General features: G+C 40.8%; 1 long non-coding RNA gene across 2 annotated transcripts in view; it reads left to right on the forward strand.

The window, feature by feature from the left end:
* Window positions 1–22276, forward strand: part of LOC117021043 (uncharacterized) — a 124751-nt gene extending 102475 nt beyond the window's left edge. For both annotated transcript variants that reach the window (XR_004422796.1, XR_004422795.1), the window contains exons 2-5: window positions 11279–11435; window positions 15699–15935; window positions 20724–21381; window positions 22151–22276. This is a non-coding gene — a long non-coding RNA (uncharacterized LOC117021043). The remainder of the gene's footprint in view (window positions 1–11278; window positions 11436–15698; window positions 15936–20723; window positions 21382–22150) is intronic.
* Window positions 22277–22508: the final 232 nt, after the last annotated feature.

Consider the following 22508-nt stretch of genomic DNA (forward strand, 5'->3'; position numbering starts at 1 on the left):
CTCACTGGCCCATGCGGGAATCAAACTGGCAACCCTGCTGTTCAGAGCTTGTGCTCCAACCAACTGAGTCATCCGGCCACCCCAAGAAATGCTAGTTTTTGAATTTCAGTTTCTGATTGTTCTTTGCTAATATATAGAAATACAATTTATTTTTGAGTTTTGATCTTGTTTCTTGTGAGCTTGCTAAATTCTTTATAAGTTCTGGTAGATCTTTTTGCATCTACTGTTAGATTTTTGACAAAGACAATCATATCATCAACCAATAAAGATATTTTAATTTTTTACCCTTCTAAACTGGATATCATCTTTTTTCTTATGTTATTGCACTGGCTAGAACTTCCAGTACAATGTTGAAAAGAAGTAGTGAGAGCAGACATTCTTGCCTTATTATTGATCTTAGGAGGAAGCTTTCAATATTTCACCATTAAGTATGATGTTAGCTGTAGATCGTCTATGCTTTTTGTTTCCTGATCCTTTATATTTTACCTATTTTTGTTTGTTTGCTTTTTAAAAAACTTGTTCTATAGTCTTTCTATGTGGGTTATTTTATTTTTGTTTGTTTTTATCCCCTCTCTTTATTCCTGATTTTAAATTGAGTCACCACTCAATTTGTGCATTGATGTGAGTCTTTTTTTCATTTATTGTACTGGGAATTTGGTGTAGTCTTTCAATCTTGAAAGTCACTGTCGTGCGGGGCATCCGGCGGGGTCTGTGGGGTCTCTGGTCCCGCTCCCCACACAAGAACGCAGGATATGGCTAGGCCAAAAAGGAACACCCACGGAGCCATAGGTAGGAAAGTCATACCACTATGGTCTCACTGGAGGCTGGGTTTACACGACGTGCGACCTGCTGTCCGCTTTGCAGCCAACCAACTGACTCTCCTCCACTCTCCTCCTCTCTCCTTCAGTCTCCTCCTCTCTCCTCCTCTCTCCTCCGTAGCCACGGCAGTTATATTAGTGGCCAATGGCTCAATGGTTACAGCTGACGGCCAACCAGCCACAGCTGATGGCTATCTACTACCTGAGCCAGCACCTTTCTATGTGAGGCCGAGAGCCTGGAAACTGCTTTCTGGGGCTCTGTCCCCACAGTCACAATCTTCAATTCTATGAAATTTCATGAATTATTTCTTTGTAGTTCACTGCTTTCTATTTTTCTCTGTTCTTGTTTCTGGAATTCTATTAGTTAGAGGCCACATCTTCTGCATCATTATCTGACTTTCATAATTTTTCTCTTCTATTCTTCCCCCCTACTTCTTTTTGGTTCTCCTTTCTTTGCAGAGTTTCTCTCATGTATCTATCACTTATTCTATTGATTGCTTTTTCAGCAATCACATTTTTGTATTCCATGACTCATTTTGTTCTCTGAGTGTGTGTGTACATACTGTGTCTACATCACACACACACACACACACACACACACACACACACACACACACAGAGTTTTGTGTTTAATACCTTGTTGATTTTATTTCATAGATTTAGTAATTTCTCTCTGAGTTTTTAAAAAATGCTTTCTATTTACCCTGGATTACTTCCGTTATTTCTGAATCTCTTTTGCTTGTTAGTATTGGACACTGTCTTTTGTATTGGAGGTTTTCTGCAAATGTCTAGTCATCTTTTCCTCTCTTAATATTTAAAAATGAGGCATCAAAAAGCTGACTGGAATAGGCTGTGTGATATCTGGCAGGCTTTATTGTATCCTGAAACTTGAATGTTTCATTGCAGGAATATCCAAATGTCAGTTATGTGGTTTCCCCACTCTGGAATCCTTTTGTTTCTCTAGAGAAGAAATTTGCAATTGCCTACAAGCATCCTTGGAACTTAACAGGAGAAGGAGACTGAGGGACTCACTATTCAAGGTGTAAACTTTCACTTAGTCATTCTATTATCAATATGGCTCTTCTCCCCCTGCTTTCTGCTATGCTTATTGTACCACAATATGATGCCTCTTTGGTTCAGCTTTCTGCAAATACAGTAGAGGAAGGATAGTTACTGGGGTTACTGCATAGGAGAGGTGGCTTCTTGGTCCAACAGCTCTCCACATAAACGTCAAACAATCTGTTTTTAGCCCTACTACTTCATCAGCCTTAAGAGAAACATATAACTTCCGTTTCTGAGCCTTTTGAGGGTTCTATAGTAAGAATTGTTAGCTTGTTTTTTAGGACACCATTCATTTTAAGCACTGGTTTTTGGCTTTCTTAAGTCCATTCATGCTTCCTTTTTTATTTCCCTTCTCCAAAATATTTAGTGTTGTTCATAGGCTACTGTTATCTCCTCTCTTTTCTTATTACTTAATTCTCAAATTAATAGGGTTACAAGAAGAAAAAAAATACATTTGTTCAAATCACCAAATTTAATCAGAATTTACGCTTAACACTATGTGGAAAGGCTTCTGATTAATTATGGTACTCCTTTATTAGAAGTCTAGAGAATATCTCAGTGGTTCTCCTTCATTGGCTTATACTCCATTTTAAGGTTTTTGCATTGCTAACTATATTGGAATTTTCTCTTTTACAGGTCTTGAACATTTGCTGTTTGTCTCACAAAATTCTCTTTTTTGCTCTCCTTCCCATGTTGATTTCTTATAGGAAAGCAGAGCCAGCTTTAGTTCCTCAATCTTTTTCTTGTCCCAATATCAAGTCACACTATTTTACAGAACACTGAGTTTATAGCATAACTAAACAGACACATATAAGGAGAGATAAGAGGTAAAAGTGGAATTCTGCAAATTCAAAATACATTAGATGAAATCCATTTTCTTGTCCTGTATAGGAGATAGTTAACTATAATATATATTAGAGGCTGGACATTTTGGCATAGAAAAGGGTTTTGGATCTACTGATTTCCTGGTTTTTGTCATCTTTATTCCTGGATTCACAATTTCAGGTATCTCTGAATGCTCATTGAAAAACTCCTGGTTGGTGAGGTTCTTATTTCAAAAGATGAAATGTCTGAGTGCCAGATGCGATTGATTTTAATTTGCTATTATGATTTAAAGTTACCTATGACCCCACCATTTCCCTTTTCAATTGGAAAAGAATTTATCCGCTTAACATGGGGAAAAGAAAGTGAATGTAACTTCCATAGAGGTGAAGGGAGCATTCACACACCTGAGCAGACTGAGAAGGAGAGAACTGCAACTAAATCAGAATCTTGAAATGGAAGTATTTCTACAAAGAATATTTCTTTGAGTCCTTAGAAAACTGAAACGACAGTGACAACCACCACATCTACTACCACCACCAAGGACAATAATAACAAAGTCAGCCATCAGATGAGACTAAGTTAAACAGGGAGACCGTGCCTCCTCCAAAATGTCATTCCCCAGAGAGAATGATATGATCTGAGAGCTGTTACCCTGAGAGATACTTGGGTAATTACTCTGTGAGCATGGACTTTGAGCTAGTGACTAGTTAGAGATATTCAAGGAGTTGCCATGGAAAGACTAGTTCAGAAAATTAAGTGATTCATGGGCCCTACTCAGAAATGTTGAGAAATAGAAAATGCACACAGGTTTTATAAAGATATTAGTTTATTAATCTCTTCTCTGTCATAGAGGAAGTAAGCTGTAACTAGTACAAACATCCCCCCAAAATCAAGTCTAATGTCACTATTGTGGCAAAAAAGTATATATATATTCTTTGAACATAAAAAGGGAATGGATTCAGAAACCTACAAATCAAACAAACACAAAAACATTTTATGGCAGGCTATTTTATAAGGTTCAAAATTTGGATGAAGAATAAATAAAAAGATTTTGTCTTCCCAAAGATATACATATGTAGCTTCATTTAAATATAAATAATTGTGTCCTCTTCCTCACTATATATGATATATATAAAAAAGACGAAATGAAATTATGGCTGATATTGGGACTATGGGGATAATCCTTATATAATCTGAACATGATATAGCAAATACAGGGCAAAAGTATACCACATGTTGATGTATCTTCTACCAACATATCAAAAATACAAAGTATAACACAAAAGGAACATGATTTGGTTTTTAAAATGAAATGAAGTTTTTAAATGAACAAAAATTCCTATTAAGTATAAGATTATAAAATCTTTCTAAAATTGTACACTATGGGCATAATCTCCTGCAAAGAGATTTTTACTTTAAAGTACAAGAAACTTAGTTGTTTAATGAGATATTAGCTAGCTGAAAACAGTAACTCTCACGGTTAAGAGTTAGTTTTCTAATTTAGTACTGAGGAAGTAGCTTAAACAATGTTTCTGAAATAAAATATTCCTCTTTGGATTCCTTCTTGAATGCCTCCAAACCTGACTTTCATAAAATGAACTCTGTAAGCCAAATCTGTATTCATCCTATATATTATGTGAGAGAATTTTCAATAATCTCCAAAGGAGAACATATGTTTTAGAATGTCTCTGCGTAAAATTCTTATTATAAATTATTTATAAGGGGGAAAGAAAAAAAACTAGTGATCCAGAACTCTAATAACAAGTTTATTTGTGAAATGCATTCTGCCAATATAAAAGAGGGAAGTACTCAGCTGGGAGCAAGTATCTTTGTCCTCACATCATTAAGTTGTTAGTGTTTGTGGAGGAAGTGTTTTTAGAGATGACATCCACAGGACAGCTATCATCTAGATTCAGTCAGTTAACAAATAGCACGTAGTGTATACAAGGTTCGAACATACAAAAATATGACATTTTGAATCATCTCAAAGAGGTAGTTTGCTTTCAATTTTCAAAAGTAAAAATGGGAAAATAATACTTTTCTACATTTAAGAAGACCATAGTTGATGGATACTAACAGAAGTTACAAAATGAAAATTGAATGTGTCCATATCATGCATGTAAAATTAAACTGATTGTAGTGTTAATATTTGGTTTGGATATTAGCATATTTGTCTAGCATTTCTTAAGAGATAATCATATATCAGAATTACCTGGGATGCCTCCTAGAAATATAGATTCCTGATCTGAGTGGGGGTATGTCTCAACAATCTTCATTTATAACAAATTCTCTCACTAACTGTTTTGCCCATGAAACTTAGAGAACTACTGTGTTCAGACCTTTACTCCTTTGTTAACATAGTGACCAATACAATGAGAAAAAAATTTCCCCAGGGAAAAAAGTGCTCTTTATGGAGTCATTGAATTATTCTAATCTTTGCAAGTTGACTTCATTCTTTTAACATACAAAAAAATCAGATTTTAACAAAACTGACTTTAAGGCCATAAATACCCTCTTCAGACCTTACAACTGTTCTATGATCACTTGAAACTTGACTACTGTGACCCAGGAAAACTGAGTTTTTACTTAAAATAAATTTAAATAGCTACATGTGGCTATCATACTGGATAGTGCAGATTGACCATTTCCCTCATCACAGAAAGTTTGATTAAACAGTGCTGTCTTAGAGAGTAAATAAATTGGGTCCAGTGGTGCACAATGATTTGAGAGTAACAGGATATGTTCCTGAAGTTATTTGGCTTCCTTGCAGGAAAGCTGCTAGAGTAAAACAGTATTAATAGTTTTATAATGTATTTTTTTATGGAGACAATATTTTTGTATATTGCATTATATTTATGAACAAGACAGAAGTTATGATTGGAAAGTTTGCAGGAGAATGGAAATATTTCCTTTTATTTACATATTTATTTATTTATTACTATTATTACTTTTTTTTTAAAGAGACTTTTTATAAGAGTTTATTTGAGCCAAAACTGACTATATGTGGGGGAGCGAGATCTCAAATGCTCCCAGGAAATATTTCCTTTTAGATTGTATGTGTCGATTGTAGAATTTCCATGTGTTCTTTCTCAATCATTTTTGTTTCTATACTGATATTCCCCATCTGTCCCCACAACATGTTCATATTTTCATTTACATCTTTCAACCTATTTATATTGGTTATATTAAAGTCCATTATTCCTGTCATTTTAGGCCTGTTTCTTTTAACTGATTTTTCTGCTACTCACATTTTTCTCACATTTTCTTGTATCTTTACATGTCTGGTGATTTTTTATTGTCTGCTGGTCAATGATGCCACATTGCTGAATTTTCAAATATTTTTGTCTTAAAGAGTATTGAGTTTAATTCCGAAGCAGTTAATTTATTTGCAGATCACCTTGATCTCTTAAGGCTTCTTTTTAAGTTTTGTTGAACACATCTAGAGTAGTCTTTACTCTAGGGATGGAGCCCTTTTGTTAAGGCATGTCTCTTTATCAACTGAGTGCTTGGTGTGTTCAATGAGGTCTCACCATACTGGTCAATTGGTACTTCACTGTTTCCCAGCCCAATGTAAGTTCTCGGATTTCCACTCAGGATTTTCATTTCTTCTTGGAAGTTGATCTTTGCCTGCTATGTCAGAGCCTTACCTTTATCATGTAGAGCCAACTATTCAGCCAGAGACTCAGGGGATGTCTAGGCAGATTTCAGGAACTCCTTCTCTGTGCATTCCTTATATCCTGCCCTCCAGCTCTCTCTTTGGTCCTACTTTCCAATCTCCCACTCCTCAACTCAGAAGGACTGCCTTATTCTGCATGGGCTACCCCTCCTTGCATCATCGTTTGGGGAATACCTCCAGGCAAAAAGCTGGGTGATCATGGGGATCGCCTCATTTGTTTCCATTCTCACAGGAATCATGGTCCTGCACTGCTTGTTGGCCAACATCTGAAAATAGTTATTTCATACATTTTGTCCACTTGTATGGTTTCTTAAAAGTAGAAGTTCCAATGTGTTACCAGTTTTCCATCATGGCAGGAAGTAGACGTGCAAATGGAAATTAATTGTCAAATACAGCTAAAAAAAAACTGCTAGATTTTTTAAAAATTTAAACAATGGACTTTCCACTACTCAAATAAATTTGCCCAAAGGACAAAGTCCAGATAAGTTAGATTTACTTGGATAGAGAGGATTTTCAGGATTTAACAGACCAGTAATTTGTCACATAATTTCATTTAGTTCTGTTTTGGATACACCCATTTATAACATGAAATCAAGAGAAATCCATAGTTCTTGCATGAATATGGCCAACTGGGCTAGGAAGGAAGAGACTGGTTTTCCTGTATCTATGGAACCTGCTCACATAAGCTTGGACTATAACTTTGGTTCCCTAACTATGTGCCAAGGCAACCTGGGACATCAAAGTACACTCACAGAGGTGCCGTGTGATATTTTCAACTTTCAAGTGAGACAGTGATACCGGTCATACGGTGCACACTGCATAAACCACCAACCTAATGTAGTTCACAGTTGAACATTAGATTGTGCCACATTCCTTATGACAATATCCTTATCTTTGTGAAGCTGGGTTTTGGGCAATTGCAGTGATAAAAAGCAAGTGCCAGACAAAAATCAATGGAGAACATGAAATGAAGGTGGTCATGGCCAAATCTGATTCCAATAGCAGGCACACGTGCCATTAGTAAGAAATTATGATAATTTAATTACAATATCACTTTTTCCCTTCAATTTACACATATTATTTTTTTAAATAGCTGCAGAGTTAGTACATAAAAATGTTTTAAGTTGAACCTAACTACTTAATAAACAAAACTAGTGGATTTTTTGTTTTAGTTTTTATTTTTTGATGAGGCTCCTGTGAAAAAATTACTGAGACACTAAGGGTGCCATGAAGTGATAAAGTTTGGGAACTTCTGCACTAGAGAGTTAATTGATCTAAATATCATTATTCCCATTTGCAAAATGCAGACGTTGCATTAAATTGTCTTTAAGGTATCTTTTTATTCTAGTGTTTTAAGAATCTGTGGTTCTGTATCACTCCAAAGTAGTTCCTAAGTAATATAATAAATGTGGTATGTTAATTGGGTCACTTCTATCAGAGAGAGCAAAGAAGAAATGCTACGATTCCCAACTTGTCTCTGAAGCAAGGGTCCCTAGGGCTCCAAAAGGAAATGAAGGAACCAAAGACAGTTCCATGAATGTTTCAAACAGTTAAGAACCATGATTTTCAATTCCGTTCAAATCCCCATATCAGCATGGGATGGCTCTAGCCTAGGATAAAAACACGGTATTCATTCCAGAACTCTCCTATATCTTTAGAACAGGGACTGTTAACTTGGGGTCCACAAAAAACAACCGGGGATGGAAGGACTCCATGCATAGACTTCAGAATGTCCATTGAACTTGGACATAAAAATATTCATTTTTGTTTTTATTAGCCTTTAACTGAAATTTAACATTTTCTTCAGCTTCAAATGCAGTCAACAAACCACAAGAATAGTATTAGTGGTACCTGTGCCTTTGTCACCAATTGAAATAATCAGTATTTTTATATCATAGTACGGTTGTTGCAAATATTTCAAAATATCATTTATGTTCACAACAACTTTGAAATTGCAGTAGTTTTAAGACTTGCCACAGATCCTGTTACTTAGTACACTATGGAGGAAAATTATTACTATATTACAAAACATTTAAAATATATTTTGATATTTGTATTTCAACATGAGTTGTTTCCTTGGTAATTTTAAATATTAGTTTTAATTTTTCATTATGGAGAACTTGGAGCATATATAAAAGTAGACTCAGTGATATATAGAATCCCACATATCCATTACCAAACTATACACCCACATTCTTTTCAATGCTGCATTATCTTGTAGTAAACCCAAGATATTATATAATTTCATCTGTAAATATTTCAGTATATACCTATAAATATAAGAAATTCTTTCTCTTGAAGTATAACCATGATACCATTTTCACACAAAAGATCAACAATTCCTTAAATATAATCAAATATTTCATTAGTGTTCAAATTTTCAAGTGTCCATGTTATAATTTTTAGTGTTTTTAAAAATAATAATTCAAATAGGTTCACACTTTCAATTGGTTGATATGTCTTATAAGTCTCTTAATTTATAGATTCTTCCTGCATCCCTTCTCTCTCTTCTTGTACTTTCTTTTGAAATTAAAAAAAAAAAAAATGAGTTGTTTATACTGTAGAGTTTCCCACAGTCTAGGTTGTGGATTACATCTGTGGTGTAATTTATCATGTCCCTCTTTCCTCTGTGTTTCCTGTAAACTTAGAGTTGGATCTAGAGGCTTGATGCCATCAAATTCTGGGGGCAGAAAAGGGGATAAGATTACTTCTGGTTGTCAATGGCTAGCAGCCATTGATTTTCAGTGTTTAGATCCACGAGTTAATTAGGGGTTACAAAATGGTTTCTTTTAATTCTATCATTCCTTATCATCTGTTGTCTGTATTATTTCTACAAGGAAAAAATATGCCTTATCAACTATGTGGTTACCCATTGGTAGAATTAGTATAGAATGTCAAAATACACATGCTTGATTCTTTCCCTTTATTTACCAATTTTCCAAATAATGAATTGGTTCCTTTTATGCATTTTATTTTATACATTTAGAAACATTGTCCTGAAAAGGGGTTCATGGACTTAGCCAGACTGGTGTCACAAAACAGTTATGAACTCCTACTTTAGACAATCCCAGAAGACACAGAGGTTAATTTGAGCACTTCTCCAGAGTCATTCCAACCATAGCGATTGCCAATTTCCTCATCTTTCACAGCACTTAATCTTCATCTTATGCATTTTGGTGCTTGGTAAAATTCCACCTTAAGTTTCACCTTGAAAGATATACATATGTAAATCCTATAGTAGTAGCTGTGGTATAGAGAGAGCACTAATTTGAAGTCCAATGGTCTTAATTCAAAGATTGACTATGCTGCTTACTAGTTGTGTAAACCAAGGCAAATACTTTACTTCTTTGAGCTTCAATTTCTTCATATAGAAAATGGCAAAAATAATATCTAACTTGAAGAATTGTTTTAAGAACTAAAGAGGGAAACATTCTTTAAAGATTGAGACATTATTGGTCCTCACCAATATTTGTTAAATCTGATGGTTCCCAAAAAGAGGGAACTTGCTAATTCGACCTTAGACCTTTGGTACTATTCATAGTAGTAAAACAAAAAAAAAAAATGCTTATTGTACTATGAGATAATCCTGATTTAGGACCCTAAGTCACAACACATGCCCACCCCTCTAAACTCTCCCCCTCTCTTTCCTTTTCTCCCTCCCCTCTTTTCTTCTCCATGGAACCAGCTCTAGCGGACAGTTCTAGGGTTTGTCACTATACAAATACTAGCACATACCACTGTGATAATGACCACCAACACGAATAAAGTCCTCATTATGGGTTGGAAGTGATTCTGTGGGCTGCAGCCTTAGTCCAGAGTTTGTGTTCTTAACGGCCCTCTACACTGCCCATTGGACCGAGGTCCGGACATTTCTGGAATTTTCCCCTGGTCTCGGAGGACATTTCCCTGACCCTTATTCTAGTCCCCACAAAAATAGTCCCAGACCTTAAAATGTAAGCTGAGATATGAGCTCTTTTGTGATCCCATTTACAGTAAGCAAACGTGAAACGTGATACTTTCACAGAATTAGAGGCTGGAAAGAGCCTCTGATTTTTTAAAAATGGATTTATATGCATAACATCCATTGCAATTAGTGATGGTAGAGTCAGTGACTAATAAAAATGTCATTTCCTGTGATTTTTATCAATTACAATAAATATGCAGTAATCACCCACATTAGCTGCTGAAATGCAGGCAGCCCTCTGGAGTAGAGGCCAGGGGACCTCATTGACGCCTAAAGAGGTAAACCCCACAGGTGCAAATTGACACCTAGGAAAACAGCAGTTAATACATACTAGAATTTGGAGAAGGAAAAAGTGTTAAAATCAATGTATGTCAAGCAGACAAATTTGGACTTCTCACAAGGATCTGTCACGTTAAACTGGAAATAGCTATAAATTACCTGTAACAGTAAAAATCTTGTCATTTATAACCTTTAAAGCTATGGGCTCATTTAACAAATCAACTCATAGATCATAATCTAGGATAGTCAGCCTGGGTATTTATTTCACTTTTAATGTCTAGAAGCCAGGGCAAACCATGCATGTTTTTCAAAGGGCCCCATAGTGTCCCCTCAGTTCTCAGAGCCATAGAATGAACCAGAGAGATCACTGCCTTGGACCCAGGGTGATGAATGTGTTAAGATATTAAAACTCTTTCTGCTCCTAAAAAGAAAATTAAGATGTGATTGGAAATGTCATGCCTTAGGTAGTCTCATAATGAATAATTCCAAATAAATCCTACCATTATTCTTTTTATTTGTTTTACTTAGAAGCTATTTGAAGTCATTGGAGCTGAAAGTATATTTCAACATGCCAAGCGTATTTACTGTATCTTGTAATCATCTTGCTAACCAGTTCACAGGCAAACAATAATTGGAGTTCTGTGTTTATTTCAGATACCTCAATATAGACTGCCCACAGATAAGAAAGCCAGCTCGGAGACGTTTTTAAAAGGGCTGAAACACCTCCACTAAAGTGTTCCAGGAGTGCGACTCAGGAAGATGAACACACAAAGCCTTCTTCTGCATTATGTGAAGATTCAGTGGCAACTAGGTATTTATGATAGAGATGCTGAATGAAGCTTGCATGCATTGAATGAATATTTGATGGAATTGATGCAGGGGGGCAGGAGGTTCTGAAAAGGAGTCAGAGCAAAGAACATAGCCACTCACCAAACTGACCACTCACTTTATAGTGAGAAAGAGCCCCAAGAGTGGGAATTGAGCATAGAGCTCACGATTACATAAAGTTGACATCATGAACTACAAGGAAGGATAGTTGATCTCCAGAAAGACACGATCTCAGAGTCGCACGATATCCAGCTTCTTTTAATCTTCTCCCTGGCTCCTCTATACGTCCATGTTTTCTCCCCCACCTTTAATTATAATCAGTCAGTGCTTGGCTCTGCCATGAACAAGAAGTGCTATGTTACTATAACTTGCTACAATGTGGACACCACCCATGAGTGTGTGGGCACCTGTGTGTGCACACACACGCACACATGGACAGTCACACATGCATGCAGGCACACACGCACTCTGCCCAGACTAGAAGGGCATGGCTAAGATCGCAGCCACATTTAGAGTCACTAGGTCTGTGGGTTGGGTAACTTTCCCCCCTTTATTACTTTCCCACATTCTGCCAAGGTAGATTTCTAGTGGGGTGAAAATCTGCCTCTGTCCACATGTATGAATACAAACTCATTAAAAAACACACAGAATTTAATCTTAAAGAGAAGTTAAAAATTAGCTTCGGCTAGTAAGCAGTTTAACTAATTCCTTGCATTTGACTGGTTACTTTGAACATAATTGTTGATCTCTCTCTGAACTTCACTGTTTTCATAATAATGGCTAGTTTCCATAGATTGATTAGTGGTTGTCAATAAGGGAAGAAGAGGGGTTTAATAAAAAGAGAACATACAGAGTTTAGGCACTATTATGATTGCTTAGGTAAAAAATCTGTAATTCAGGGAGAAAAGCTGATTCTGGGAACCAAATTATTCAAATCAACAACCTCCAGTCTGGAGTTCCGAAACCAAATCAAACCAAGCCAAATTATTCACTTTACTTTGGCGGACACCAAACATGTATGTATGTGAAATAACACACTGATTTTTTTTTTTTTGAATCTGCATGCATCGAATAAATTGAAGAATTGGGCTTCTTTCTCTAGCCTAGGTAGTTTCTAGAAATGCCAGCAACCCATATCTTTAGTCTCAATTACTTGATAAAAGAATATTTGTCATTTTTATTTTTCTTTTTTGGTGAACTAAGTGGATAATTGTCTCAATTCTATGCTCTGAAGCTATGTATACCTGTAGAGTATGTGTTGCATGTGTGGACTGCAGATTACAGTCATGCACCGCTTAATGACAAAGATTCGTTTTGATAAATGTGTCAGTGCAGTACGTATGTTTACACCGGTATCATCACCACAAACACGTGAGTAATATGTTATGCTATGATGTTACTACAGCTATGACATCACTAGATAATAGGAATTTTTAGCTTCTTTATAATCTTATAGGACCACTGTCATATATGAGGTCCATCATTGACTGAAATGTCTTTACATGGCATGTGACTGTATTTTACATCTGTTAATTTCTAGCAAAGTTAATTTCTATAGAATAATGGGTAATTTTGAAAAATTTTGGCCAAAATGTTACAAACTCATTATTTGATTAACACAACTATACATACTATATTCTACTGGTTCTAAGACACATATTTTTAGTTTTATCATCTCTGGAATCTCTGGAAATGCACCATTACCATCAGTGACAACTTACAATTATAATTGGCAGAGTTTTTTCTTTTGTAGTGGCATGCAAAGTAAAGATGCATTGTACAATAAACGGCATCTTAGGCTTGTAAAGAACAAGTGCATGTGTGGTGGTAATCTGTGGATAATTTCTTGTCCATATGTTCTAGGGTGAAGAAAAATGTTTTGTGTCAAGGATCACCTATTCTTCCTTAATACTTCTTTACACAGGAATTATATCCCCAAACTACAGCATGGCTCATTTTACTCTAAAATGTCTTGTATTTACAACAAGTGGTTCACACTGGATTGCAATATATTTGATAGAAGGTTCCTATTGCCCTGTCCATTACCAACTAAAAAAATTACAAATGAAAATTCTAGGAGACTCTCAAAGGATGAAGCAAGAAGACCAGTTTCCCCATTGCTACCAAAAGGGTTGATAAGTCAAAATAAATAAAAAAAAAAATTTCAATGTAAAGTTAGTACCACTAAGTGGGATTTAGTTAATATTTTAAATTCCAGATGAGCATGCAAATGTGCAACAAAATTCTGTGCTACATTCATGCTTGTTTTCTGGAAACTTTGCACGGCAATTATTGTAATGCAAAAAGCCTCTACCATGGACCCCTCAGCCATGCCACACAGTATTTCCATCCTGAATTCTTTTTATGTTTATTCTCAGAGCCAGAAGTCTTGGAGAGGATTTTAAATATTAGTTTGAGGTGTTATGGGGACAGTAGACAGAAGAGAAAGAACATGTTTAGATTTAATTCTTTTTTCAGTAATAAGGATTCCAGACAGGAAAAATAGACGTATTGGCTCTATGCTCGAATACATGCTTCTTACCACAAGCTTGCTGGCTTGTGGAATATACAGAAGATATGCACACATACATATAGCAAATATCTATGTTCTTTTCTTTTTTTCTGGCAGAGAAGTCATTTAATGGCTGAGATTGGTATTGCTTCACTTTCAGCCCTCTGCTCTTTACCTCATCTCATTGTTCCTGGGAGCATTACCTCACCATCCTATATGTACAATTTAAGGGGAATTACCTATTACTTCAATTATTTGTCCCTTATCAACTGATGTTACACTACAAGGATTTGCATTGAAAGGACACAAAGAAAGAGCAAGTCATGGCACATAGCCAAATAAAAGAGTAATGTTCTGGTGAATTTAGCCTAAATAATTTACTGCTATATAAAAGTGGAAAAGTGGAAGGTGAACCCTTTGACCAGTAAATCTCTCCTGCCCGTGAAACCCTTATCTGGTCCCCTCCAACATATTCCACACGAGGAAGCCATCATCATTGGCTCTGGTTTGTTATTTGTAAACCTTGATCTTCTGCACTCGGTGTCCTAAATATGGATAATTAGCATCAGTTTATCACGCTTCTGCATATTTTCTCTTCTCTCCAAACATGCATGCTTCTATTGGCTGCCATTCTGCCACAGAAGATTATGGAGACAGATTGCAGAGAATGAATGTGCTAAACGAGATTAGGAAGGAATAGAAATAGCAACTTGGCCAATAAATTCCTCGTGAGAGCCTTATCATACAATTACACGTTGACTTGTTTCACACTCTCCCAGCCTCTTAATCCAACGCCCCCACCAAGAAGAAAATTTCACTAATTTCTGAATTACTGTATATCCTCCTGACTTGTTACTGAGAATGGTTGGAAAGAGAAACACTGCTGAAAACAACACATCGAACTTTAAAATAAAAAAATAAACTTTACATGTGAAAATGGGTGGTATGAATTTGGGATGTTTAAAGTGTATTCACATCTATGAATGAATGCACAAAGCCTTGGCATAGAGAGATATTTAACTTCTCTTTGAGCACCAGATTCTCTCATTGTGCTACTTTTGGGGGTTCAGAAGTGTATGAAGGGGAGGATTACCTTGCTTTAAACAGAGCTATCTGATGTGTTTTAAAATAGGAACAAACTACTTACTTTTTATTGTTATTACTGACAATAATCATGACGCCCCTGAGTACTTCTGGGTATCACTTGGCCTTTGTGAATCCAGTCTCCTCCTCACTCAAACAGGCTGTTTCACATGTTATAGCTTCTTATGCATATTCACGTGTATGGGTAGAATTCTTGCCCTCTCTGGGTCTATAAGACTGTAACCTAGAACGCTGCAATAGGGGCGTCCACAGGGGGAGCTCTCTGCTCCTTTCTCTGCCTGTTAATGTTATTCTCCCCAGGGCTTTAAAATAAGTTATGTGTTTAAAGAGGCCCATTAAGCCTTTTGATTCACCAGGGAATTTATAGCATACAGCAGCAGTGAGGCATTATGCTTCACCCAAAAAAGCAAGGCACTGGGGCAGGAGAAAACCCTGAAGAACTGAGATTATGTTTACTGGAAGGAATGGAAATTCAGATCAAATCTTAAAAATGATGCATTTGTCCTCACAGAAGAGGAAAGGCTTCCAGTTCATGGTGGGAAGGATTAATTAGCTAACGAACTTCACAGCAAGGGTAAAGAGAGTTTTTATGCATGGATCATGATGTTGCCTTCACTTTCGTTTTTCCAGATCATGTCTATTAGGATTGACTGAGGAGAGGGCCTTATGCACAATCCCTAGAAAAGATTCCGTATTTCAGAAGATTTGTTTCCGGGCTCTGACGTCAGAGACAAAACTGGACAACATTCATTCAACAAATATGTATTGAGTGGCTCCTATGCGGCCAGGCACTGTTCTGAGATTGTGGGGTGTACCAACACAAAGAAAGAGCCCTGCCCTGGAAGAGCTGACAGTTACAGGATGCTGGTATGTCTTGACTAATGGTGGTGAGTATGGGTTTGCTTTTTACAAGCTAGCTGATCTATTGGCTGCCAAGGATTTCCTTATTTGAAGAGAGAGCCAGCCTGGAACCTCTTTCCTTCCATTTACCTTGATAGGGAGAGAGGGACCAATGGACCTGTAAGGAAGCTGAGTATCCTAGACTCTTCATAGGAAATAGTAGGTCAGAGAATGCCTGTCCTCCTAGAACCACATCCAGGAACAGATGCCATAGCGTGGCAGTCATAGCTCCAATGAGCTTCCTACATTTCAAGTTCTAAAGTCATCTGTCCAGAAACACACACACACACACACACACACACACACACACACACACACCTTTGATGTTTGAAAAGTTCTCCTTTCTCTGCATCCTCCTCTCCTCCAAAGTCACTGATATTCAAGGCACCTGTTTTGGGGGACATGAGTTCTGCTAAATGGCGTGAGAGTGACCTAGAGAAGGGACAGCACTGGTTTGTTGTTTTGTTTCCTAAGGAAAATGTCTTGGAGGCTTTTTAGTGCTAATTTGGGGGACCCTTAGGTTTGGCTTCATCTCTCCCTCTCAAGCAAGGCGTACAGCTGAGACCCACAAGAAGTCCCTAGGCAGGTGTCTCACAGGCAGACTTGGACTTGGAGCTCAGCTACTGGAGATAGAGGGACCTCCACACCGAATATGTGATATCAGATGAGGAGTTATTAATAACCATTGTCCCCTCCCCTATGTCATATTTCCTAAATTGGTGAGCTAAATTGGTGGGGGGGGGCAGTGAGAGGGAGCCGTTTGCCATTAATCTGGGAACAAACGGCTAACCTCGGTGCCTGGTATTTTCGCTTTTCTTTTCTCACTTTTCTCAGTGTGGGGAAGCGGTGGAGCCCGCGCGAAGCGATTGTGAGGGGCTCTGCTGGAATTTGGCAGCGCGGAGGCTTGGAGAGCAGCCCCATGCTGGCTCCTATTCAGCAGGCCAGTTTTCCTCGAGCTTTGGAAGTTTCACTCAGCCGTGCACTCAATGGCTTCACAAAGCTGATTACAAGCTTCAGCGCATTCCTGAAGGAGCCAAAAGCGACGCAGGTGCAAACGAGCCGAGGGAGCCCCTTATCCCGGTGACAGAATGGGACAAGCTGGGAAAGGCTTGGACCACACAAATCCAAGCTCACCAGGCAGCAGAAAGCCTGCCTTGGGAACCGGGGGTCATTATCCGCCCTATTCAGCTGGGCCCAGGGACCCTGGGGGCCTGGGAGGCCGGCCCAAACGGGAGCGCCAGCGCCAGTGCGCCCCTGCGGGAGTGGGGACCTCGCTGGGCCCTGCGGCCAGGCTGGGGCGCTGGACGACGGTTTGTGAGTTTGCGCCGACGGCATCAGTGAAATCCGTGTTCCGAAGGGCCGTGTCAACACAAGTAGGGATACAGGAGAAAGAGCGTGCAGGAGAAAACCTGATGCGTGCGTGGACAGTGGTCAACGTTTGTTCATCCCACGTCCAGACCGCACTGCCCTGTCCCAGCCCCAGCGTGGAGCTGAGGGTCCCCGTCAGTCCCCCAGGCCACCGACACTCAGCTCCGAGGGTCACTCTGCGCCTTTTCTCCCCCACCCGGCTTTTCCCATCCGTCCTTGTGGCAATGGGGTTCCGCTGAGGGTGACCCGACGCAGTGCGTTGGCAGGTACAGTGACCACGCTCCGGGAGCGGGGTCGGCCAGTCACAGGGCCACCCAATGGAAGGGCGGGAAAGAAGGACTCCATCGCTGCGAGTCTGAGTCTGAAGCAGGGGCGGAGGATCCATCCCCGCCCGGAGAATGAATGACGTCTCCTGTCGGCGCTCTCGGACCGCAAACCAGTGGCTGCGGGTGGCAGAGAAAGAAGGGCAGCGCTGCGGGGAGCGCGCGGGAAAGGAGGGACAGCAGGCCGGAGAGAGGGACGTGGGCGTAGGAGGGACACGAGGCGGGGTGGGGGCGGAGCTGACGCATGGGCATCCTCGGAGCGTCCTGCGCCCGCGTAGGAAGCCCTGCGCCTCGTCCAGGCGAGCGCAGCACTTGAGTCCCTGTGTGGGGCTGGGCCTGGGTCCCGCTCTTGCGCGCCCCCCAGCTCTTCCTCCTGCCCACCGCGCTGGGCCCGGCTGCTCCCGGGGGTCCCCGCGGGCAGGGCTCGGGCGGGCCGGGCGCGCACGCCGACGCTCTTTTGTCTGATAACTAATTTGAGTTAATGCGATCTTTATGTAAAGCTAACAGCGGATAATTGTCTATTTTCTCGCCAACAATCTCCATCACAATCACTTATCTGGAAACCTGCGGCTGGATTAATCGTTATATTCCCGAGATGAGCGTCGCTGCAATTCGCAGTGAACGCGGGTGGGAACTTGGAAACGCCTCCCCCGCGCTTGCGCGGCGGGTTACGGGCCAGCTCTGCTACCGCCCGCGACCAGGTGTGTCCGAGGGTTAGTGTCCGCGGGCGGGGCTGCTGGATGCCTTCTCCAGGGCTGGCTTTTGTTCGGGTGGGTGGTGCGGGGGTGCAGAGGCGGAGGGAGGAAGAAGAGGAGGAGGAAGCAGGGGAGGAGGGGACTAAGAGGGGACCAGGAGGAGGAGGATATGCGGGCTGCGAAGCCGGGTACAGACTGGGTCTAGCTGGGCCTGGACAGTCCCTCCGTGCACTGTGGCGTGGCCCTAGGGTCCCCTCGGCTGAGGAGCTGTCAGTGTCTGAAACAAGTCTTTCCACCTGGAAGGATGCCCCCCCCCTTTTTTTCCTGCAGAAAAGGTGATCTCTCCCCTCCTCTGGGTCCCTCTAGCTTCATACCCTGCCCCACCCACCCGTTCCCGCCTGTAGTCCCTCTCCCAAGATCCCCATCTTCAGGATCTCCATCTCTGCAAATTATTGGCAATATTTACTCTTCTCGCGATTGAAATACCCAAGAGGGAAAACCTTGGGTGTGGAAACACATCCCAGTGCCGCAATCCCCACCGTGCTCCCGTGTTAGGGATAAAACACGATGGCAGATGGCATTAAGGCCTCTGGGGATAAGGTACTTGTATGGCAAAGATTTTGTCTTCCTGAGCTGAAGTCAAAACATGAGTGTCAAAAGAAAATCCGTGTGGTTCTGGTGGTGGAGGTTCTTTGTGCGTGTGACTTCCTTGTGCAGTAAAGTATAAAGCGATTGACTGCTGGAACCAAGTACTGCGTATGGCTGGTCACTTGGAAGTAAACCATTAGATTCCATTTACTTCTACAACAGATTTGCCAGCCAAGGGACCACCATCGCAACTTTTCAAAGTGGGGTTTCTGAAAAATAGCAAATTCAGTCTCAATTCGTGACAGTTCTTGGCTACATAGAATGGAACCATTTGTTTCCCTGTTGGCATTATAACTCAAACTTCTAAGAGTGGAAGAATACAGTGAAATAAAATGCCACGAAATTACTGGATTTTTAAATAAAGGAAGACCCCACATTAACCCCAAGATAAGACATTGCAAATTCCTATTAAAATCTTTAAGTCTTCAATTTTCCCCTCCAGCAGCTTGATGAGGTCTTTAAAAGCAAACAAGTAAATCCACCCTCCCTTGTCAGCTAGCCCCAGTCCTTGCCGAGTTTCCCAGGGCTCCTTTTTGTTGTGGCATTCTGGAATCATCCCACTTCATCTCTCACCTGAATCTTGTCATCTCGGCCATCTTGAAGTGATCTGTGAACAATGCTGATCCCTGCGACAGACCCGCTGGTCAATCAGGCAGAACAGACTATGCAAATGCTGTGGAGAGGCGAAGCGCCCGGGAACACTGGCTCCCATTGTCTTGGGCATTTCAAAGCGCGGAGCAGCTGCGCAGACTTGTCGCCTCGGACCCTCGGTTGCCACACTAATGTCATCATTGCAAAACATCAGATTTTGAAAACTATACAATCCGAATTCATTAGTAGCCTCTGGGCAAAGGCTTCTCTTCTCCAGGACAAGTTTCAAACTCCAGATTCCCTTCTGCTGGGAGGAGAAAGGGAAAGGGGTGTTTTGCAAGTGAAGGTGGCTGGCAATCCATAATTGCCTCTTTCTGGCTGATTCGAAAAACTTTAAAACTTGTCTTTGGGTTTCTGAGCTCTGACCTCCGACTCACGCGACTCTGAAATTTTGAGGTTTTCGCGTTTTCCCTTAAGCGTTGCTTGCCAGTTCAAATTCATTGAAAGCAGCCAAAATAACCCGTGGAGTGAATGTAACAAAGACACCATCTTCTGCTTTCATGATAACGCCAGTGAGAGTTTTGGAAGTAATTTTCTTTAGATTGAACTCAAAACAATACATGTTAAAGCAATTGTATCCCTAAAGCAAACAAGTTAGTTACATAGACAACGACGTTCCTCACTGGCGCTGTACAACAGCTCACCAACTTCGAGTGTCCACCATGACACGCGCGTCTTAGTGATTTATGTAATTGTTTTATTCCCCATTGCTGAGATAACGAATCTTCTCTCTCCCTATTGCCTTGCCCCACCCCCAACTTCCAGGCTGATGTCGCTTTTTAAGAACCAAGGCGGCAGGCGAGATGCGCATGGTGCTCGAGGCAGTGGCCCGTGGGGTGGGTTCCGGGCGCCGGGGCGCGGGTGCGGAATGCCCTGGGTCCCGCCAGACCGGCACCTGCCGGCCCGGGAACCTCGCGGCGCAGGCCACGGTCTAGTCTGAGGGCACAGAGGCCCGCGCAGCGGCGCTTTCCAGACTGCCGGGAGGCCCTAGGGCGCCAGCTCTCGGATCAAGTTCTGTTTTCCACTCGTGGACCGATTTGTTAACGTGTCCTTCCTCTGTTTATTTACAGTATTCCATGTCCTCTGTCCTCTCCCTACCTCTGCTGTGGGCTGGAAAATATTTCCAGGAAAAGCCAGTCAACACGGAGAAAAGCCGATCAACACTAGGCCAATTCCTAGCCAGGAGCTGAAAGTTAAGCATCAAGGTTGAAGATGGCAGAAAGGGTCGGTTCTCCCCTGCGCGTCCCCGCAGCCTGTGAGATGAGCCCTGCAGCCCCTTAAAGTGCCTTCCTGTTCCTTGACATACTGAGGGAATAGAATTTGGAAGGGCAGTGCAACCAAATAATGTTTTTGTAAACACAACAAGGAGAACAGGGAAATAATGGAGAAAAGGCCTCATCGGGTGTGCCTTGTTTGATTAGGGTTTGGGGTAGAGGTTCAGGCCTCTATTGCATCCCAGGGAAAAGCTCTTCCTAAATATGGACACTTTTGGAGGAACTGAACTAGAACACTCCATGGAAAACTGTATGATTTGAGTCTTGAGGTTCCAGACTGCAACTGCTCTTGGAACCTCCCGACTGGGCCTGGGAGGTAGACCAACTCCAGCGCCCTCACTCTGCACAACTCACCCAGGGCCGGCAAGACCCGCAATGACTGCAACAGGGCTGGAAGCCAGAAGCAAACTTTCTGGAAGTACTGGCTATGGGGAAGCAGGACACGAAGGATGATGTAAGTTCCAGAGAGAGTTTTTGCCGGGTTGGATCACCAGTGTCTCTCCAGGGGTGTGGACAGAGCCTGGTTCATTGGGGAGTGTCCAAAATGTGTTTGCAGAAGCACTAAAGAGGCCCTGGCCAAGGGTGGAGCTGATGGTCGCAGGAAATTTCAATGGCTAAGGTGGGCCTCTTCCTAGCAGAGGCTGCTCCAGGGTGCCCACTCATTGGGCCAGCACCCTGCAAGCTGGAGAGCTGGATCTTGTCCTTGCCTTCCTCTCTTTCTCATACACATTCACTTTCACACTCATCATGCACATTCTTACACACCCATACACCACGTGACACACACTCTATACACTAACACATGCACACATACCAGAATCTCTCTCACACACACAGATGCATACTACATACATACACATACAGAGCCACACAAGTTCACTCTCACATGATTTACACACACACACATACACACACACACAAACACACACACTCCCTTGGGGCCCTGAAGTTACAGGCTGGCTGAGTACTGGAACTGGCTTGTAGCTGGACACCTGATCCTTGTGGGAGGAGAAATCATAAAGCTAGTAAGAATACTATGTTAGCAACACCACAGGGATGAGTAAGCACATTCTTATAAAAATTCAACAAGTACAGCAAAAAAGTAATGTTGGTGAAGTACAAGGGCAATTTATTTCTGAACGTTTTTCTTCTGAGCTCTCAGAGCCAGCTTCCTGTCAAGCTTGCCAATGGGTTGATTATCACTTTGTATCCAACTCTTCCAGGTTTATACTTTCTCACAGTATATTTGGCCGCCGCTTAGGCTACTGTTATCCAACATGGTAGCACCAGCCACGTGTAACTACTGAGCACTTCAAATCTGGCCAGTCCAAATGGAGATGTGCTGTGAGTATGTGAAAGAAAGCATATAAAATACCTCATTAATCATTTAAAAATACTGACTTCAAATTGAAATGATTATATTTTTGGTATATTGGGTAAATAAAATACATTATTTAAGTTAATTTCACTGCTTCTTTTATGTTTTAAAATGCAGCTATTGGGAAATTAAACTTACCTATGTGGCTCTTATTTGTGGCTTATATTCTTTCTGTAGGTCGGCCTAGATTTTCCCACTGATCT

This window comes from Rhinolophus ferrumequinum, chromosome 4, assembly GCF_004115265.2.
Source record: "Rhinolophus ferrumequinum isolate MPI-CBG mRhiFer1 chromosome 4, mRhiFer1_v1.p, whole genome shotgun sequence".
Classification (NCBI taxonomy): domain Eukaryota; kingdom Metazoa; phylum Chordata; class Mammalia; order Chiroptera; family Rhinolophidae; genus Rhinolophus; species Rhinolophus ferrumequinum.